This window comes from Euprymna scolopes, chromosome 18 (genome assembly GCF_053919585.1).
Source record: "Euprymna scolopes isolate OS-2025 chromosome 18, ASM5391958v1, whole genome shotgun sequence".
NCBI classification, from domain to species: domain Eukaryota; kingdom Metazoa; phylum Mollusca; class Cephalopoda; order Sepiida; family Sepiolidae; genus Euprymna; species Euprymna scolopes.
Genome location: NC_136499.1, coordinates 30537833 through 30556692, shown reverse-complemented (window position 1 = coordinate 30556692; position 18860 = coordinate 30537833). Strand labels below are relative to the sequence as shown.

Genomic DNA, 18860 nt, shown 5'->3' with positions numbered 1-18860 from the left:
TGAATAAACATTTTGAGCCCTCCCTTTAGTTAAAAGTGCACCAAAATCAGGAAATTAACCAATTTTAATGAATTTTTCAGTATTTATCAAATAATGATCACAGAATATATTGAACCCATTATTTTTATTCAAATCTTAGTGGAAATTTTTGTTTAAACAAAAAATACTTTGACTAAAGTTATGGTTTTCAGTAGTAAAAAAAAAAAAAAATGATTTCATTTATTTTTGCTATTTTTTTTTTTTTTTTTTTTTTTTTAAATAAAGTACCGTAAAATAAATTAAAAAATTATTTGATTTTTACAGGAACATTACGATAAAAGCCCTCCGAATCTGTATTAATGAATTCGATATAACTCTAAGAAAAATGAATTTCTCGAACTACCGATACTATCATTGAATTAAGCATTGTTTATTTAATATTTACACACAAAAAATAGCAAAAAATATTTCTACATTTTTTTTAATTACAGGTTTCGCATAATTTTTATATGTAAGATTTTAATATTCCAACCTTGCTTAAATGAATGTGAAACTTTCAACGTAACATTTTTATATAATATTGAACAATTAAAATAAAATTAATTTAAAAACAACATAGAAAAATAAATAAAACGGTAAAAATTATACAAACGTTCAGAATAGGAATGTAATGATGCCCGTCTGGGGATAAAAGAAAACTAGCCCCTCCCCTTCCTCCCTTTTCATTACATAATGTCATTTTCAGTCTTTCGATTAGCTGAAATTTTGGGCTTCCGTATATTCCGCGTTTACAAAACTTTAGTTTGTTGCGCTTTTGCGATCGCAGAATCACTCGGTTTTGGGTCTAATTAAACTATTTTTTGTACAAACAAGATGTTTTTTTTTTTTGTTTTTTTTATTCAATATCTTAGGACTTTACTAATTATCTTTGAAATAGACACAAAACTAATATTTATCTTTTAAAGGATTTTTACAATAAATGTATTTAATTTCAAAATTTAATGAATTGGTTAGCTCGCCATGAAAAAATTTTTCTAAACTTTTTCACGTGTACAAATATTTTTTTCCTTTTGGAAATTAAGTTTTGTCCATAATCTTTCAAATACAATAAAAAAAAAAAGTAGTCGGAAACCTAAATAAATAAATAAATCGGCTTTCAAAAATACGTCTCCCTATCTTTATTCGTTCATTTTTGCACGTCATTTGCTTTTCTTAAATCCGTTAAAATCTTGTGTACAAAAAATATGTCCATGTTAGTTGTTCCTATTTACAATGCCTCCCCACGGTACAGAGTTAGACACCAGGGTCGTTTTTTAACGTGGAGAAAAGGTACAAAAATAAAAAATTATCTCAGTCGTGAAGGATTTCTCCTCCACTGACAGAACCAGAAATTGAGGTGTAGCATCTGAAGAACAGATACTACACTTTGATCTTGTCCCGGTTGTTTTGATATGTCAAAAGTTTTAGGCTACAGTAAATTCTAACCGTAAAAATATTTCTAATTTAAGTAAAAAAAAAAAAAAAAAAAAAAAAAAAAATAGCAAAAACAATTAAATGGCAGCCAAAGTTTAAAAAATTGAATTTTAAAATTAGATTTCCCGGGTTTGTGTTACGGAGGTACGAAAAGTGGTCAAAAATATATAGGTACAGGCAAAAATGGAGGAAAAATGAGGGGAGGGCAGTTGAGAGCAGAGTTATAAATTTTGGTCGGTTTCCGGCTACCTTTTGATTGTATTTGAAAGATTAAAGAATAGTTAATTTCCAAAAGGAAAAAAATATTTGTACACGTGGAAAAAAAAAAAAGTTATGAAAATGTTTTCACGGCAAGCTAACAAATTCAGCTGCTAAACTTCTGTCAGACCACCAATATGGATTTAGGCAAGCCCGTTCTACTGCAGATATTTCAACTAATCTCTGAACGTTTATACCAAGCACTGGATAAGGTAGGAGGGGAGGGCAGTAGCCCTTGATATATCTAAGGCTTTTGACAGAGTATGGCACGATGGTCTTCTGATGAAAATAAAGTCCTATGGTATTACTGGACGAATGCTTAGCATAATTAGATCCTTCTTAAATGAGAGAATCCACGTTGTCCTCGATGGGCGTACGTCCAAAAATTTGATATAAATGTGGGTGTGCCATAGGGATAGATTCTTGGACCTTTGTTATTTCTGATATTCATAAATGACTTACCTGATAAAATTTGTCTCTGAGATAGGTATATTTGCTGACGACACCACGCTCTGTAGCAATCACGTGGGGAAAACTAATGAGCACATATCTAAGGTAATAGCCGAAATCCTAGAGGAAGATCTTCAGTCTGTAGTGGAATGGGGCCAAAAATGGATGGTAATGTTCAATGCTGCGAAGACAAAACTCGTTTCCTTTAATAATTACATGAAACTTTAACCACCAATAACTATGGCTAGCGATATTTTACCTGTGAGCACTTCATTCTAGCTCCTTGGCTTTTTTTTTTTTTATTTTTTTACAAAAGGCATCACCATATATCAAGGCCAAGAGGTCACTCGAGGATAAAGAGTGTGCAGTAGAAATTGGACAATATAGTAATTGTTAGTAATGGAATTCGGTAAATTTGTTAACTTATATGGAATAACGCTTAACGTTCACAGGAAACATGAGTTGGAATAGATACATCAAGCTTATTGCTAAGGCTGCTGCAAAGGTGGGCTCTCTCTATCATGCTAGAAAGTTACTTACGCCTGAAAGTATCCTGTACCTCTACAAAGCCACCATTCGCCCATCTATGGAGTACTGCTGTCACATTTTGGCTGGTGCATCTGCTAGTAGTCTCTCGTTCCTGGACGAGGTCTAAAAGAGAATCGACAACCTAATAGGTCCTGAATTGTCATCTAAACTTCAGTCTCTGTCCCACTGACGAAATGTTGCATTCCTCTGCCTGTTTTACAAATATTTTAATGGGGCATGCTCTGACGAACTACAAGCCCTTGTACCCCCTTGACGAAAATACCAACAAGCAGTGAAGTCCCACCCCTACACAGTCAAGATCCCTAGATGTAAGAAAGCCTTTTACTCTAATAGCTTCTTCCCCAGAACTGCAGGACTTTGGAACTCTCTTCCGGGATTCTTTTTCCCTAACTGTACTGGCATGCAGAAGTTCAAGTGTAATGTAAACAGACATCTTGCTACTAAACTCCCTACATAGTACCCCCGCAATTTAGGTCCCTGATAGTGGCAACGTATTTTGTTTGGGGTGAAAGTGTAAAAAAATAAATAAAATAAAATAAAAAAGCTAAATATTGAAGTTAAATAAATTCATTGTAAAAATCCTTTGAAAGATAAATATTAGTTTTCTGAGTCTATTTCAAGGATAATTAGTAAAGTCCTAAGATATTGAATTAAATAAAACAAAAACACTTTGTAAAAAAAAAAAAAAAAAAAGAACAAAAAAAAGAACAAAAAAAAAAAAAAAAAAAAAGAACAAAAAAAAAGAACAAAAAAAAAGAACAAAAAAAAGAACAAAAAAAAAAGAACAAAAAAAAAGAACAAAAAAAAACAAAAAAAAAAGAAAAAAAAAAAAAAAAAAAAGAACAAAAAAAAAAGAACAAAAAAAAAAGAACAAAAAAAAAAGAACAAAAAAAAAAAAGAAAAAAAAAAAGAAAAAAAAAAAAGAAAAAAAAAAGCTTAATTAGCCCCACCAAAAGCTAAATATTCTGCCTTCACAGAATCTAAACAAAACGGAAGTCTCTAAACATTGATTATATGGAAGCCCCAAATCTCAAAGTCAAAAGGCTATCTGAAAATGATATCAGGGAGGTAGAGGGATCTCTCCTCCCTCCCAGCCGTGCATCCGTACATTCCTATCGTGAACGTTTGCATAATTTTTACCATCTTTTAATTTAATTATTTTTCTGTTCCTGCTTTTAAAATTAAGAAAATTATTTTTCCAGATTATATAAAAATTATGTTACGCCTAAAGTTTCATATTCATGCAAGCAAGGAAAATATTAAAATCTTGCCTATACAAATTATGCAAAACCTGTAATCTTAAAGTAATATTTTTGCAATTATAATTTTTGGTGCTAGTGCACATATTGATCCATGTTGAGATATTAACGTTATTTAGAAAGCCATTCTTAACATGGGAGGGGAGGGTGTTTTGTACCTATTCTTTACTTTAACCGTACAATTGAATAAAATTGTATCAATTTTAATCAAACTTGAAAATACTATTTAAAAAATAGCACGGATCAGTAAGTACCAATTTTTTTGTGTGAAAATATTAAATAATGTTAGTTCGAGAAATTAATTTTTCGAGTTATATCGAATTTATTAATACGGATTTTAGGGGGGGGGGGGTTCGTAATGTTCCTGCAAAAATTTTTGTTTTGTTACAATTTCCGATGCTTTATTTTCATAAAAAAATAAATTCATGCTTTTTTTTTTTTTTTTTTTTTTTTTTTTTTTTTACTATCGAAAACCATAACTTTAGTAAAGGTATTTTGTTGTAAACAAAATAATACATTTTCACTAAGATTTAAATAAAAATAATAGGTTAATTATATTCCGCGATCATTATTTGATAAATACTGAAAATCTAATTAAAATTAGTTAATTTCCTAATTTTTGGTGCACTTTTAAGGGGGGGGGGGTAAAATGTTTATACATTTTGCATTTATTATGTTATCAAAGGTAAGATAATTTTGCGCTTTTCGGACTATTTTATGTTTATTGTTTTGTCTTTTTTTTTTTTTTTGCTTTTATTTATTTATTGGGGGACCGGAGATTATAGTTATAGGTAATTTTTAACAGGAAAATTGGATTAGCACCTATGGCAACAAACAAAAATAAAAACCTTTATCGCGTACATTGTCACGGAATGTTGGTGTTTTTTCTCATATCGAAAAACAGTGAACTTTTATTTGGTGCTAGTGCACTTATTGGTCTGCGCTATTTTTTAAGTAGTATTTACAAGTTTAATTAGTTTTATGATATCTTTATTGAATTGTTAGGTGAAAGTACAGAATGAGTACACAAATAGGTGTAACAGAAATTTGGAGGAATTTTTGACACTCCTAACAGAAAACTGCGAATGAAATATAAAAAAACTCGTAATTTCTCTTTTTAAAGTGGATTGTTTATTTTCTGTATGAAATATACTTCCAAAATAAACTGGTTTAAAAAAATAGAAATATTTTATTTTTTAAAAAACCGGTGTTTACAAAATGTTTACAAAATGCTGGCGTGCCTTCAGGCAGCCATTTTTTTACGTAATAAAATCAATAGAATTTTACAAGTTAAATATTTTTCAATTTTAAAAATATACCAATATTTTTCAACTTTAAAAGTCTACCAATTTTTCTATTGGTTCAATTTTTACGATGTTTTCAGGGTCAACGTGAAATTTTATGTTCTTTCCAATAAACCAAATATAATATTTTAGAGAAACGTTTTTTTCAACCCCCCCCATTTTGTAATGTCTATTTAAATTTTAATAATTTATGTGCCAAAGTTTCATATCACAAATTGAAGATAAAAGTCCAATAAAGAAAACATTCTAATTTAAAGCAAAAAAAAAAAAAAAAAAAAAAAAAAAAAAAAAATTTTTTTTGGAAATTAACCTGTAAAGTCCAAAGTGTAAAACTTAAAAAAAAAAAAAAACAGGTTGATTTTTTTTATTTTTTTAATGAAAGCTCATGTTATGCTTACATCGTCAAGTAAATACCAGACGCTGACGGCAAATTTTTCTATTTCATTGAAATCTTTTTTTTTTTTTTTTTTTTTTTTAGATATTAAAAATATTTTTTTAGATTTAAAAAAAAAAAAATTTAGTCGATAAAGAAGTGTTAAAATATATCAATCAAAAACTCGTGTATTTCATTAAAAGAATTTAAAAAAAAAAAAAAAAAAATCGATGAAGCGGATTTTTTGTTCTAGGGGAAAAACTTATAAGTGAATGTGCGTTTCCTTTTTAACTACGGAGGATGAAAAATACTAATTTTGGTTAACACACGCAATAAAAAAGACATTTATGTCCTTTGGATGAATCCGTATTTTATAAATTTTATTTTAGCAGCAGCAGCTCTTTAAAGCTTCGTGCAAAACATGTTGCGAAAATGAGATTTTCTACGACCCTCGCTTTAAAAAAATCCTTTTATTTAAAAAATACATGGAATTTAAAATATAAATATGGATAAATTCTTAATGAAGAATGGAACTACCCATTTAATAGTATATTTTTTTAAGCAAGTGATATATATATATATATATATATATATATATATATATAAGCAAGTCAAAATGTTTTTCTTTCTATTTTTTTAAGAAAACCGCTTAAAAAAAAAAAATATTGCATAATTTGTTATTAAATTGAAAAAAAAAAAAAAAAAAAATTAGGGTTTGAATTACATTTTTCAAAAAATAGTAAGTCGAATTATTAAAGTTCTGATCATCATTTTTAATGGCCACTTTCTGATACATCTAGTACACAAACACCCTCCCGTCCCCATGTTAAGAATCTCCGGCTAAAAAAAATATCTATCAAAAAAAAAACAAAATCCGAAAAGCGCAAAGTTCAAGCCGAAATAATTTTTAAAAAAACAAGGCCACACACGCCAAAATTCTTTCCTTTTCAGAATAATAAACGCTCCCTAGAATGCGTGGCAGAAACACTAGAGAATGACGTCCAATCTGTAGTGGAATGGGAACAAAAATGGATGGTCACATTCAATGCTGCCAAGACTAAACTTGTTTCCTTCAATAACTACAAGAAACCTTCTCTACCACCAATAGCAATAGCTAAAGACTTTATCTGAAAGCACATTTTTTAACTCTTCTGCCTAACGTTCACAGGAAACAATTACATTGAGAGCATTACCAGGATCGCTGCCAAAAAGGTAGGTTCTCTCTACCGTGCTAGAAAGCTAATGGACCCTAAAAGTACCCTGTACCTCTATAAGGCCACCATTCGCCTATGTATGGAGTATTGTTGTCATATTTGGGCCGGTGCATCTGCTACTAGTCTCTCACTCCTAGACATGGTTCAAAAGTCACCAACCTAATAGGTCCTGAACTATCATCCAAGCTTCAGCCTCTGTCCCATCGACGCAATGTAGCATCTCTCTGCCTGTTCTACAAGTACTTTAAAAGGTGTAGGTTTCGACGAGCTGCAAGCACTTGTGCCCCCTCTACGTAAATACCCTCGACAAACCCGACAAGCAGTAAAATCCCACCCCTTCACAGTAGAGATCCCTTCTACTCCAGTAGTTTCTTTCCCAGAACATCTAGACTTTGGAACTTCCTGCCAGGTTCCTGCTTCCCCAACTATTGATATGCTCAAGTGTAAACGTGAACCGACATCTTGCTGCCCAACTCCTCATCTAGTACTCCTGTAGCCTGTGTCCCTAATAGTAGCCCCCTACATCAAAGTGGCAATGTGCCTTGTTTGGGGTGAAAATGTAATAAAAAAAAATTTAAAAACAAAAACAAAAAAACAAAAAAAATATCGGAGCCGATGCGTATTTCGCTGGGGGGGGGGGGCTCAGCTCACTCGTATAAAATAAGAAAAATAGCCGCGAATTGATACCAAAATATTTTTGAAGTCTTGAAAATAACTAAAATAAATTATACAAAATACTGCTAGAAACCTACCCAACATATGTTACCGTGACACATTGAGTGGGTTTCTAACAGTGTTGTGTTTTTTTTTTGTTTGTTTTAATCATTTTCAATACTTCAAATAGTTCGGTGTCAGTTCTCAGCGATTTTTCTTGTTCTCACGTAACGTTAGACACTGTTTTTCGAACCGAATAAACGTTTAAAAGTGAGTAAAAACCACCAAAACATTTTTCCAGAAAAAAGAAAAAATGAGTAACATTTTTTACCACTTTTTCATACTTCTGTGGATTGTAAAGCAAACCAGATTTTCCAAACTTTGAAAAGTAAATCAATTTTATTTCAGAATAATTTAAGACCAACATTTTTTTTTTCTAAAATGCATGCGAAATCATCGTTTATTCAATGGTATCTATTTTATCCGAAAGTCCAATGTTAAGTCGAAATCCAAATTTGCAAGGTCACTTATCTTACACGTGTATGCAAAAAAAGTATTTAACTCACACGGGTGCCACTTTGAGGGGAACTGAACTGACCTTTTTTTACACATTAAAGGCCGATTGTCTGTCGAACTTTTCCCTTCTGGAGATGCAAATAAATCGATACGTATTTGTCAAATAAAATACAGTTTGTTTTTTTTATTTTTATTTTTTTTTTTACACTAAAATTGTGGGCGGACCTGAACGAGAATCCATCCCCCCCAACCATATATTAGTATCCAATCAAAAATAATCCACTAAAAAATTGCAAAAAAACGAAAGCCGTTCTTAACATGTTTATTCCGAAAGCCATTCTTCAGGGGGGGGGTCTCGTTAAGGTCGTCAAAATTGTGAATTGAATTACTTATATATTATTTCATGTGTTCAATATTTTATGTGTCGATTTTCAATACATCACAGACAGCACTGCTCAATACACAAGGAAAACTAAATTTATGTGCAAGTTGCAATGTTGCATATATATTCATAACTTTTTTCTTTATCTTCAATCGTTGTGCAACACTTGCTTCATTATAGACCCCCCCCCCGGAGCAGTACTTTTAGAGGTGGTATCCATCTCCTATAGAAACTGAAAAGAGGTACATGTTATTTAACAGATATAGTAAATTTTGAGGAGGCATTCTACCAAATGTCAAACATTTCACCCGCTATCTTATATATTCCATCTGAGATTGCTGTTGATTACGAAAAGTTCATTCAGATGATAGTCTTGTTTAAAAAGAAGGATTCATTGAACGACTTAAAATAAACATTGCTTTGAAACAGCTGTAAACATACTCTTTAGTTGGAAAATTACATCGTCAAACTACACATCTTAAGTATAGGATGTCTTAAGAGCATTTTGGGTTTGTATTACTGTACACAGATTCGAAAAAGTTGTCAAAAAACAAATACATAACAAATAAATGTTATCAAAAGTAAGATAAGTTACTTTTCTACCAAACTAAATATATTTTTCGTGTTTTTATTCAATGTAACATGTTTATTCAGCTCGAAAAGCATAGTGTTTACCGATGTATTGGAAAATTCAAAATGGCGCCCGACTCTCTTTAACACGGTAAGTTCGGGAAAAGGTGTTATAAATAATAAACTAGACAAAATACTGTTAAAAAATTCGCTCAATATATGTTACCGTGACATAAGTTGACATATATTCGGTGTTTTTTTAATAGTATTTTGACTAGTTTATTATTTGTAACACCTTTTCCCAAACTTACCGTGTTAAAGAGAGAGTCGAGCGCCATTTTGAATTTTCAATCTATCGGTAAACACTGCATGTTTTTCGAGCTGAATAAACATGTTACATTGAATAAAAACACAAAAAATATATCCAGTTTGGTAGAAAAGTAACTTATCTGGCCTTTGATAAAATTTGTTATATATTTGTTTTTTTGATAACTTTTTTGAATCTATGTGTACAGTAATACAAACCCGCATTTTTTAACACTACATTCCGTAAAACGGAAGATATCGATGGACGATCCAACTAATGTATACTCTAATATATCAACTTATGGCTGAAGAAGCATAACACTGGTATCATTAAATATCAATTAAAAAAAAAAATAGTAAAAATTTAAAATTGTAAAACGTGAGTAAAATTACATAGGAATTTAAGAAACAAAACAAAAACTGCATTATTTTAAATCCAACAACTAAACAAGACACAAAGACTTAGCACACGTTCACGTGATTTAATTACAAACAAAAACCGGAGAAAGTGTTCGGTGGTCGACTTTTTTATTTTTTGGTTTTTCAAAAATGTTTCTTGAACATTTATTTTTTTAAGGGGGAATGGGTAAACTTGGCAAGATGGATCTTGAAATGAAACTTTAATTCACAAAAATTAGATCTTAAATCTTGAAACCCGTACATTTTCACAACGATCCTAGGTATATGGTTAGTTAGTAATACATTGGTACTTTTTTATCAAGTCAATCGTTTAGAAAAAAAATAAAAAGGGCGATTTTTGTTTGTTTTAAAGCCGTTTCAGAAAATTGAGATAATTATTGACAGAAAATAAAAAAAAAAAAACATTAAGAAAAACTACAAAAATAAGATAAAAAATTAAGTACTTGAATGACTACGTTCACTAATGTTGAAAATGTAAAAAATAAAAAAAAAACATTGTGTACGTTTTTCAACGTGCCAAATTCTTTTTAAAAGGCGTTATTTTGTAAGATTATTCAATTTAGTTTTAAAATTACACTGCCATCGAGCTAATCACAAAATAAAAACATCCATAAAGATTTAATTTAATTTTTTTTTTAAGAGTTAATTTTAAATTCGGATCCAGCGTCCTTTTCTGTATCTTTCACTTTAAGTTCGTTTTTTTTTTTTTTTTTGGTTTGTTCTTTTTTGTTTTTGGTTTTTATTTTTCTCTCCCCATGAGTTTTTCGTACTGCTTCCTTCAGTGCTTCACTCTTCAGTGCTTAGTTCATAATATTTTTAGATAGAATTTTCAATTAAACTTTATTTTAACAGTAGCTTTTGCTAATTAAATAAGATAGGTTAAAGTACAGAATAGTTAACAGAGCTCCCTTCCCATGTTAAGTATAAGTTTATAAATTATTGCAGCACGATTTAGAAACAGCAGAAGTACGAAGTTTTTTTGGTATTATTATACTAACACCGTGACAGCGTTAGGGTTAATTCGCTGTCACGGTGTTTGTATAGTTTTACCGTTTTTTTTTTCTTGAATAAAGTTACAAAATATTAAGTTCTCTTCAAAAAAAAAAAAAAAAAAAATCAAAGTAAATCTTTATGAATGTTATCTTTATTTATTTTTATTTTTTTACATTTTAAATTGCAATGTAACTTAATTTTTAAGAGTGAATAATCAGATGCTGAACACGTCCACAACCCAACTTTGAATAGAGTTACAAAGTGCGAGGATTCTTAATCGAAGATAAAGATCTAAAAAGGGACATTTTTTCTCATCTAGAGCTCCCCTTTTTATGGGGTGGAGGAATTTTCCAACAGTACAAACTTATCTCATGCCTAATTCTTCTCTCGTGGGGAGGTAAATTATATAATGGGCATTTACGTTTATTCGGTATGTTTTTGTCTGCATGTTGCAAGTTGCATGGCAGACTTTTTTTTTCTTCATTCATTTTAAATAAAACTAGTGTATTAGATTACTTCAAGGAAATTTTAAAATAAATAAAATTAATTTTTTTTTTTTTATTGAAGCACAATAAAAACAATACCTTTAAAAAGGGTTTTTAATTTCGATTTCATCACAAAAATGTTTTAGTGCAACAATTCTAGCCATCAAAAACATTGTAACCCAAATATATATATAAATGTATGAAAAATAAAATATCGAATAATAGTTTATGTTCAATTAATAAAAATGTTTTTTAATAATGAAATCAGCCAAACAATATTTTTATGGCGACTCCCTTAAAAAGTTATAAGCAGTAAATACATAAAGTATACAAAATGATTAAAAAAAAAAAATCAAACAAGAACCTATGTTATAATTAATGATTATTTTAAGCAAATTTAACAGGATAAGCGAAAAGAATGTTAAAATAAGCAAATCAAATACTTCTTTTTGTGTTTAGGTGTTTTTCAAATGACAACTAAAGTATAAAGTTTTGAGTGCCCGTTATGTCGTATGAAAATAAACTTACAACAATATCCGTCTTCCATCCTCCTAAGACAGAAAAATCAAGTAAAAAGTCCACAAAAGAGTCAATAAAGTCCAGATTAGGTCCAACTAGTTGAAAAGTGAGAGAAAAAAGTGGAAAGAATGAAAATAAAAGCTACTTAATGTAGGTATGTAGGCTGGTGTGGGTCTATATTTAGACAGCGAAGGCAGGTAGGTAACTTGCTTATCATCCAGTAGAGGAGAAAAAAGAAGGAAAGAAATGAAAATATTCAACAAGAAATTAACACACGCACATAAATTTTTTAAGCGAAAAATAAAACAAAATGTGTTTTATATATATAACAAATAATTAAGCGGACAAAAAATACGGGAAGTAATTATTTACTTTAGTTAAAGTACGCGTAAGATCCATTTCAAAGAATTTTATTTTTTTAAATAAGTTTTTTTAATTATTAAGAACAAAAAAAAATATTAAGAGATCAAATATTCACTTGCAAGTTTATAAGTTGGCGGACAAAAAAAAAAAAAACTTTTTGCGAAAAATTACATTCAAAAGTTTTGATTTGAAATTTTGTAGGTGAACAAAAATTGTAAAGGTTTATCTTTTTTCTCCCACAAAAAAAAAAAAAGATTTGAATAAAAAATTTTTTCTTTTAAATGGTGCTTATGCATTTATGTTACCGTGCTATTTTTTTTTTTTTTAAATAGTATTTAAGTTAAATTAGTTTTACGATATGTTTTTAGTCAATTGTTTGGTGAAAGTACAGAATAGTTACAAAACACCCTCCCCTCTAATGTTAATGGCTTTCTAAATAATAACGTTAATATTTCAGCACGGTAACATAAGTGCATAAAGTACCAAAAAATTAACATATATTTAAAAAAAAATTAATTAATATCTGTTTTGTCGTCGTATTTGAGGGCGACAATTCGCAGTCATGAAAGAATGTACAAGGGAGAGAATCCAGCAATAAAAATAAAAGTTACTAACTTGTTGAAGTAGATCATAGTTCTAAATCTTAGGTTACACTTAGCCCATTGGTAAGATCACATACAAATTCATATTAATCTAACATTTCTCTCCTTTTTTTTTTTTTTTCCACCACCCTTTCCCACAAAAAAAGGCTATCATTTATGGTAGAGTTTCTTTTTATTTCTTTTTCCATTTCTTTTATAGTAGTTCACTCTCTTCCTCCCCGAGACTTAAAGAAGGTACGTTTTCAATGAAAGGGTACAAGTGAGAAGGACAGGGAGATTAAGAAAAAAGGTGCGAACGCGTGTCTTCCTAAATATACAGGGGTGGGGTGAAGGAGAGTAAAGTCCTGGAAGTTTTTTTTTTTTTTTAACAACTATCCTCAAAGCTAGAGGTGGTTTCTACGAACACTAACTTACCCTCCCCCATTTCTCCCTTCCTTCAGATAAATGTAGAGCTACCCACATATATCCACTGCCCTTTTTTTTCTTTTTCTTTCACACTAGTGTTCAGTCCTTTAAACTAGTTTGTCATTATACACCATTTTTCTTCCTTAATACCCTCGGGCCAAAACTGACCTAAATCGACATTTATTTTCTCTTTAGGAAAGGGAGTCAGAGCACACCAGCACTACCGCCGAGAGCCACGGTCAGAGTGGGATGCATAGAAACATTTTTTTTCTCTTTCACATGAATGACCAAGTTATCATTACCGCCATCTGTCTCTTCCTCACGTTTCCTCCATTTCTAGTTGTCGGAAGATTTTAAACTCTTAGTAACTAAGATCAAAATGCAGTATCTGTTCTGATATTACATTTGATCTTTTCTACCGTCGATCAATGATCGACTCGATCATTGACGGAAAAATACTTCTACATTTTAAATTTTATTTTTGCCAGAGTAGGTGCTTTTTTGGGGCGGGGGGGGGGCGCTAGTTTGTTCCCCCTCATTAAAAACCGTCTAACTTTTCCTCTGTAGAGAGGCAAATAAATATGGACCATGTCAGATGAGAAATCCTTCTAGACTGGTGCATTAAGAAAAATTATTTTTACTTCAATCCAGAATGCTCCTTTGGATGCCCTACATTAAAAACCGACCTCGTGTCATCAGTTGGTCATTGCAAGGAGATGCCGTTAAATAGGGACTGCTAAAAGGGGGTGGGATTTCTAATAACAGATTCATTTTTAATAATACTGCTGGAAAAAATTATCAAAAAGATTTCCGAACAAAACAAACGGTAAAACTTGCGGAGAATGCTGTTTTACGGTTGTTGTAAGAATGGAACGGAACTTTAAATTTCGTTCCGTTTTAAATTTGGTACATTTTTACATTACGTCCAACTTCTCGTTCACATTCGACATGTCAACTTTTATAGGTTTCGGGTATGCTGACAAAGTTGGGGATGTCTATTCCGAAAGCTGTTCTTAACATGGGGAGATCGGGGTTTTATTCGTTGTAAGCATACCCGAAAATCTATAAAAGTCGACATTTCCAATGTGAACGGTGAGTTGGACCCAAGTAAAAAAAAATTTAAATAAAAAATACCAAAAAGATATACCATATACTAAATTAACTTTTTCGTTTAAAAATTAAATTTTGTTAATAAAATTTTATTTTTATAAAAAAAATCTTTCGTCCCCCCCCCCTATAAAAGGTACGATTGTTTAATGTTATTCTTCCGATTACTTTCATTTTTTGAAAGCACAATAAAAAAAATTAAACCGGAACAAAATTTAAATTTCGGATTCCATTTTTACAACAACCGTATAAGAGAGCATTCTCCGCAAGTTTTACCAAACAAACTAATGGCTATCCAAAACATTTAAGTATTTATGAAGTCAGTTTCGAGAATTGGCGTAAGATCCCGAATCAGTTTCGCAAATGACCGAAACAGTTTACGATTTGAGAGTCGCAAAAAAAAAAAAAAAAAAATGTACACTAAGGTAAAGATTAAGGTTTTTAAAAAAATTAGCTTGAAAAAAAAAATTTTTAAATAAAAATAAATGAAAAAATTTTAATACATTTATTAATTTTTTTAGATGGGGATTAGTTATTCATATTTGGATTCTTTGGACTATTGTTCTCATCTGCAAGGACCCGCGGCACAGTGGTTAGAGTACTTAGAAAAATCAATTGTAAAAGTGATATTCTTCTGAAAGTTGAAGGTTCAATTGTCAGTGTGGGGTGACTAAAAAATACAATTACGAATTACTTAGTACTTCTAATCCAGTCATGGCTGATAAAACGAAAGCATGCTACCTCTGAAGTAAACAAAGGATTCTGTTCAAAATTTCATCCAAATTCCCGAGTCTGATCGAAAGATACACCTGAAGAAGATCGGAGGTTACATGGGCCGAAACGATGTGAAAATGACATTCACGATGAAAACAGTAGTCCAAATAATAAATGAATAAATAATGGTGATGTGGAAAAACATTCCTTAAATAATATAAAGACGTCTTTCAAATCGTGGGATTTTCCTTCGATAATCGACACTGACTCAGGTCGTATTGAAATCCTCCTCGATACCTATTTATTACAAGTAACATTTTTTCTAAAAGCAAGATACAAAAACATTTTTTTAAAAGCAAGACACAAAAACCCAACTCAAACCGAATATTTCGTTTCTTTATTCTTATTTTTATAAACTGTGTGCTTTTTATATATATCATCTGCAAAGCACGACTTAATTTCTGACATCATCAGTTTGTCATTGTCAATATTTTGCGACATTAAAATCATTATGTAATCATATACACAGTCTTCCTTTATCTAACATATAATGTTGTCGAATTTCCAAACATACCCAAATAAAATTTAAGAATAAGCATTACTATTAGTGACATAAATGCTCTTAAAGGAAATATAATTAGGAAACTAAAGATTTTGCTTTTGGCTCGGATCAAAATGTATCTGTTCTGATACTACACTTCATCTGTTCTTTCTTTGAACAGTGAATGAGAAATCATTCTAGACTGCGACAATTTTTATTTTTGTCACAATCGAAAGTAACCTTTTCTGAGGATCTGGATTTTGCCCACACGAAAAACCGACTGTGTGTATCTGGAGGCAAAGAGAAAAGCAAGAACCATATACAAAGTCAAGAAGATGGCCGAGATGAGAATATCACGTTTCGAGTATACTTCGGAAGGATGACTAAAACAATGAAGTATTCCGGACAACTAAACAGATGACTAAGACTAATATGGGTATTGTTGGCAAGAAGTGTATTCGAAATGATAATAGCGTGCCGACAATAAATGAATATTACAAGAGGGATGCTTAGAAATGCTACTATCAGAAATTTCTGAATACCGAGTTTCTATAGAACTGCGAAAATCTAGAAGTTACAGAAGCAGTATCCGGTCCAGCTATAAAACTTGAGAAATGTAAATGTAATGTAAGATAAGGAAAGGTAAAGTGTGAGGCCTTTAGGCGTTGTTGCAGAAATGTTGAAGGCTGTGGGTGAAAAAGTTTGAAGAAATTAAAATAGAAGGCTTCTTAGCATCTGGGGATCTCCACTGTTTAGGGGTGGGATTTTCCTGCTTGTCTGTTTTGTCAGGGGTATTTATGCAAATAAGTCAGATAAGCATATATGAAAAGTACCTTAAAAAGAATAACTAGTATTTTTCAAAGATGACCACATGACCATAAACTTTACAAACCAAATCATAAAAGGAGAGGTTGTCCTGAAAGCATTTGAACTTAGTACAGTTGTGAATTGTTACGAGAGTAAAGGGGAAGCACTAGATAGAAGTAATTACAAACACAGAAATTTGATAAATCAGCTCATAAGTTTGTTTTTTTTAGCATTTTCACCTCCAACAAGGTACTGTGTGACCTTGATGTAGGAGGGGCTATTATCTGGGACATAAATTGCAGGGATACTATGCAGGGAGTTGAGCAGCAAGATGTCTGTTTACATAACACTTGAACTTCCGCAGTCAGTCGGAAAAACCGGAACCCGGAAGGGAATTCCAAAGTCTAGCAGTTCTGGAGAAGAAACTATTAGAACAGAAGGCTTTTTGGCATCTGGCGATCTCTACTATGTAGGGGTGGGATTTTGCTGCTTGTCAGGGAGGGGGTATTTATACAAATAAGTCAGATAAGCATATATGAAAAGTACATTAAAAAGAATAACTAGTATTTTGCTTTTTGTGGATAGAGAAATCATTTTACAGTGTCAAGAGTGGTTATTTGGTAAACTTTGAATAAACTAGGAGAAAATAAGTGATTAGTGAAAGTTTTTCTATCTATGTAGCTTCCATCTACTTTATTATATAAAGGAACTCTCTGTGTGTCCGTGAGTTTGTTCTCCATGGACTCCAAAATGGCTGGGCCGATTTTTTTTTTTTATAATTTCACATAAATGTACCTTATGTGTCTGGGAGCGTTCTTAGATAGGCTTCGTACCGGAATGCCCCCAACAATTAAAGAAAATCGATAATTGAAAAAAAAAAAACATTACAGTTGGAACAGTCTGATTTTGACCAAAGTTATAACTTTTACAAAGTAACATCACAAGTGCATTGGAGAAGTTTTATCACTGCACAAACAAATGTCTGGCATATAAAATCAACACTAGGTTCTTTTATATGACTGGGGCGCATTCAAAATGAATGTTCCTGTTTAGAGCACAACTGAACCATTCTTGATTTTTGCATGTTAAACTTTAATTCAAGCCATTATCGCCACACATGTAGAAAAGCCAGGCATGCAAAATATACAGTAGGTTCTTGGATATGACAGGAGCACGTTCAAAATGAATGTTCATGTTTAGAGCATAATTGAAGCAGGATACGTGACTTCTGCATTTTAAACTTTGATTCTAGCCATTATATATAAAAATTTTATAAAATCAACAGTAGGTTCTCTACAGTGCAATGTATTATGGACCAAGTGTGGTGAGGAATGTGAAACGTCCTCCCAATGCACCATGATAGGTCCTCAAATAGAGAGCAAGCAAGCAATCAATCGATTTGATTGAAAAATAGGTGATTTCACCGATTTTGACAATATGGGTGGGTGAAAAATTCATTGATCCTTATTAAATCCCGGGCAACGGCTGGTCTTCCTGTTGAATAAATAGCATATTTTGTAATAGTTTTAGAATTAAACAAAGGATTATATAAGGGTTTTGTATTGAGTTTGCTTGTTTTCGTTTGTGTCTTTGAAGCATTGTTTGCAGAATTTTGTAAGGTTGTCTGGAAGCGATGATGTATGCTGATGAGTTAGTACATGCCTGCGAAACAATGGAAGACTTACTTGTTAAGTTAAAAACTTGAAAGAAGGCAATAGAAAGCAAAGCTTCTTTCTTAGAACTGCACGCCTATGGAATTGTCTTCTGTTTTCCTGCTTTCCAGCTGACTACAATATGGTTGTCTTCAAGTCTAATGTAAACAAGTTTTTTGATGAGCCATTCCATATAAGTTAACAAACTTACCGAATTTCCATTACTAACGATGTACACTCTTTAACCTTTATCCTCGAATGGCCTCTTGGCCTTGATAAGTGGTAATGCCTAGGTAAAAAAAAAAAAGTCTGAGAATGAGTTTTGCCAAGACTAAAGTGATGATCAATGGCTATAGTGTTAGAAAGCTCCCTAAAAAAAAAAAAAAAAAAAAAAAAAAAAAAATAGGGGAAGTTCCTCTGATCATTTTTTTTTTTTTTTTTTTTTTTACAGTGATCACCACTTATCAAGGCCCGGAAGCCACTCAGGGATAAGGGTTATTGAATTTTGTAGGATGGGAGTCGAGTGCAACTCAATTTTCTGTGGTACTTGCAAGCATTCGATGCACAAGAAGTGCAGTGGAATTACTGGTAGGTTCGGAGAGGATAACCAGTTTGTGCGCAAGATGTGTAAGACAATGGAGATGGATGATAACTCAGATGTGAAAGTATATCTGGATAATGAAGCTACTGAGGTTATTGAGGAATTTTGTTACCTTGGTGATATCATGAGTACAGGGTGGAGCAGGTGCTAGTGTAATTGCAAGAGTTAGGAGTGGAGGGAGTATAATCAAGGAACTTCTGTCATCACTAACCAACAGAGAGCTACCACTGTCGACCATTATAGAGAAATGTGTGCAAAGCAGGATGGTATGGCCACATTATATATATAGATTATTATTTCAAATTGCAAAATGTGTGCATGTGTGTTTGTAGGTCTCACAAAAACCTTCCACACACACACACAC

General features: G+C 31.6%; 1 protein-coding gene across 3 annotated transcripts in view; it reads right to left on the bottom strand.

Annotated features, from left to right (window-relative positions):
- Positions 1-18860, bottom strand: part of LOC145297558 (uncharacterized) — a 653359-nt gene that overhangs the window by 618082 nt on the left and 16417 nt on the right. The window contains exon 1 of one of the 3 annotated variants that reach the window (XM_080143566.1): positions 12683-12774. The exons of 1 other annotated variant lie outside the window; for it this stretch is intronic. The gene's annotated coding sequence lies outside the window, so the exon portion shown is untranslated. Of the gene's footprint in view, positions 1-11713; positions 11920-12682; positions 12775-18860 lie in introns of those variants that run through there. One more of the 3 variants, XM_080143564.1, reaches the window with a different exon arrangement.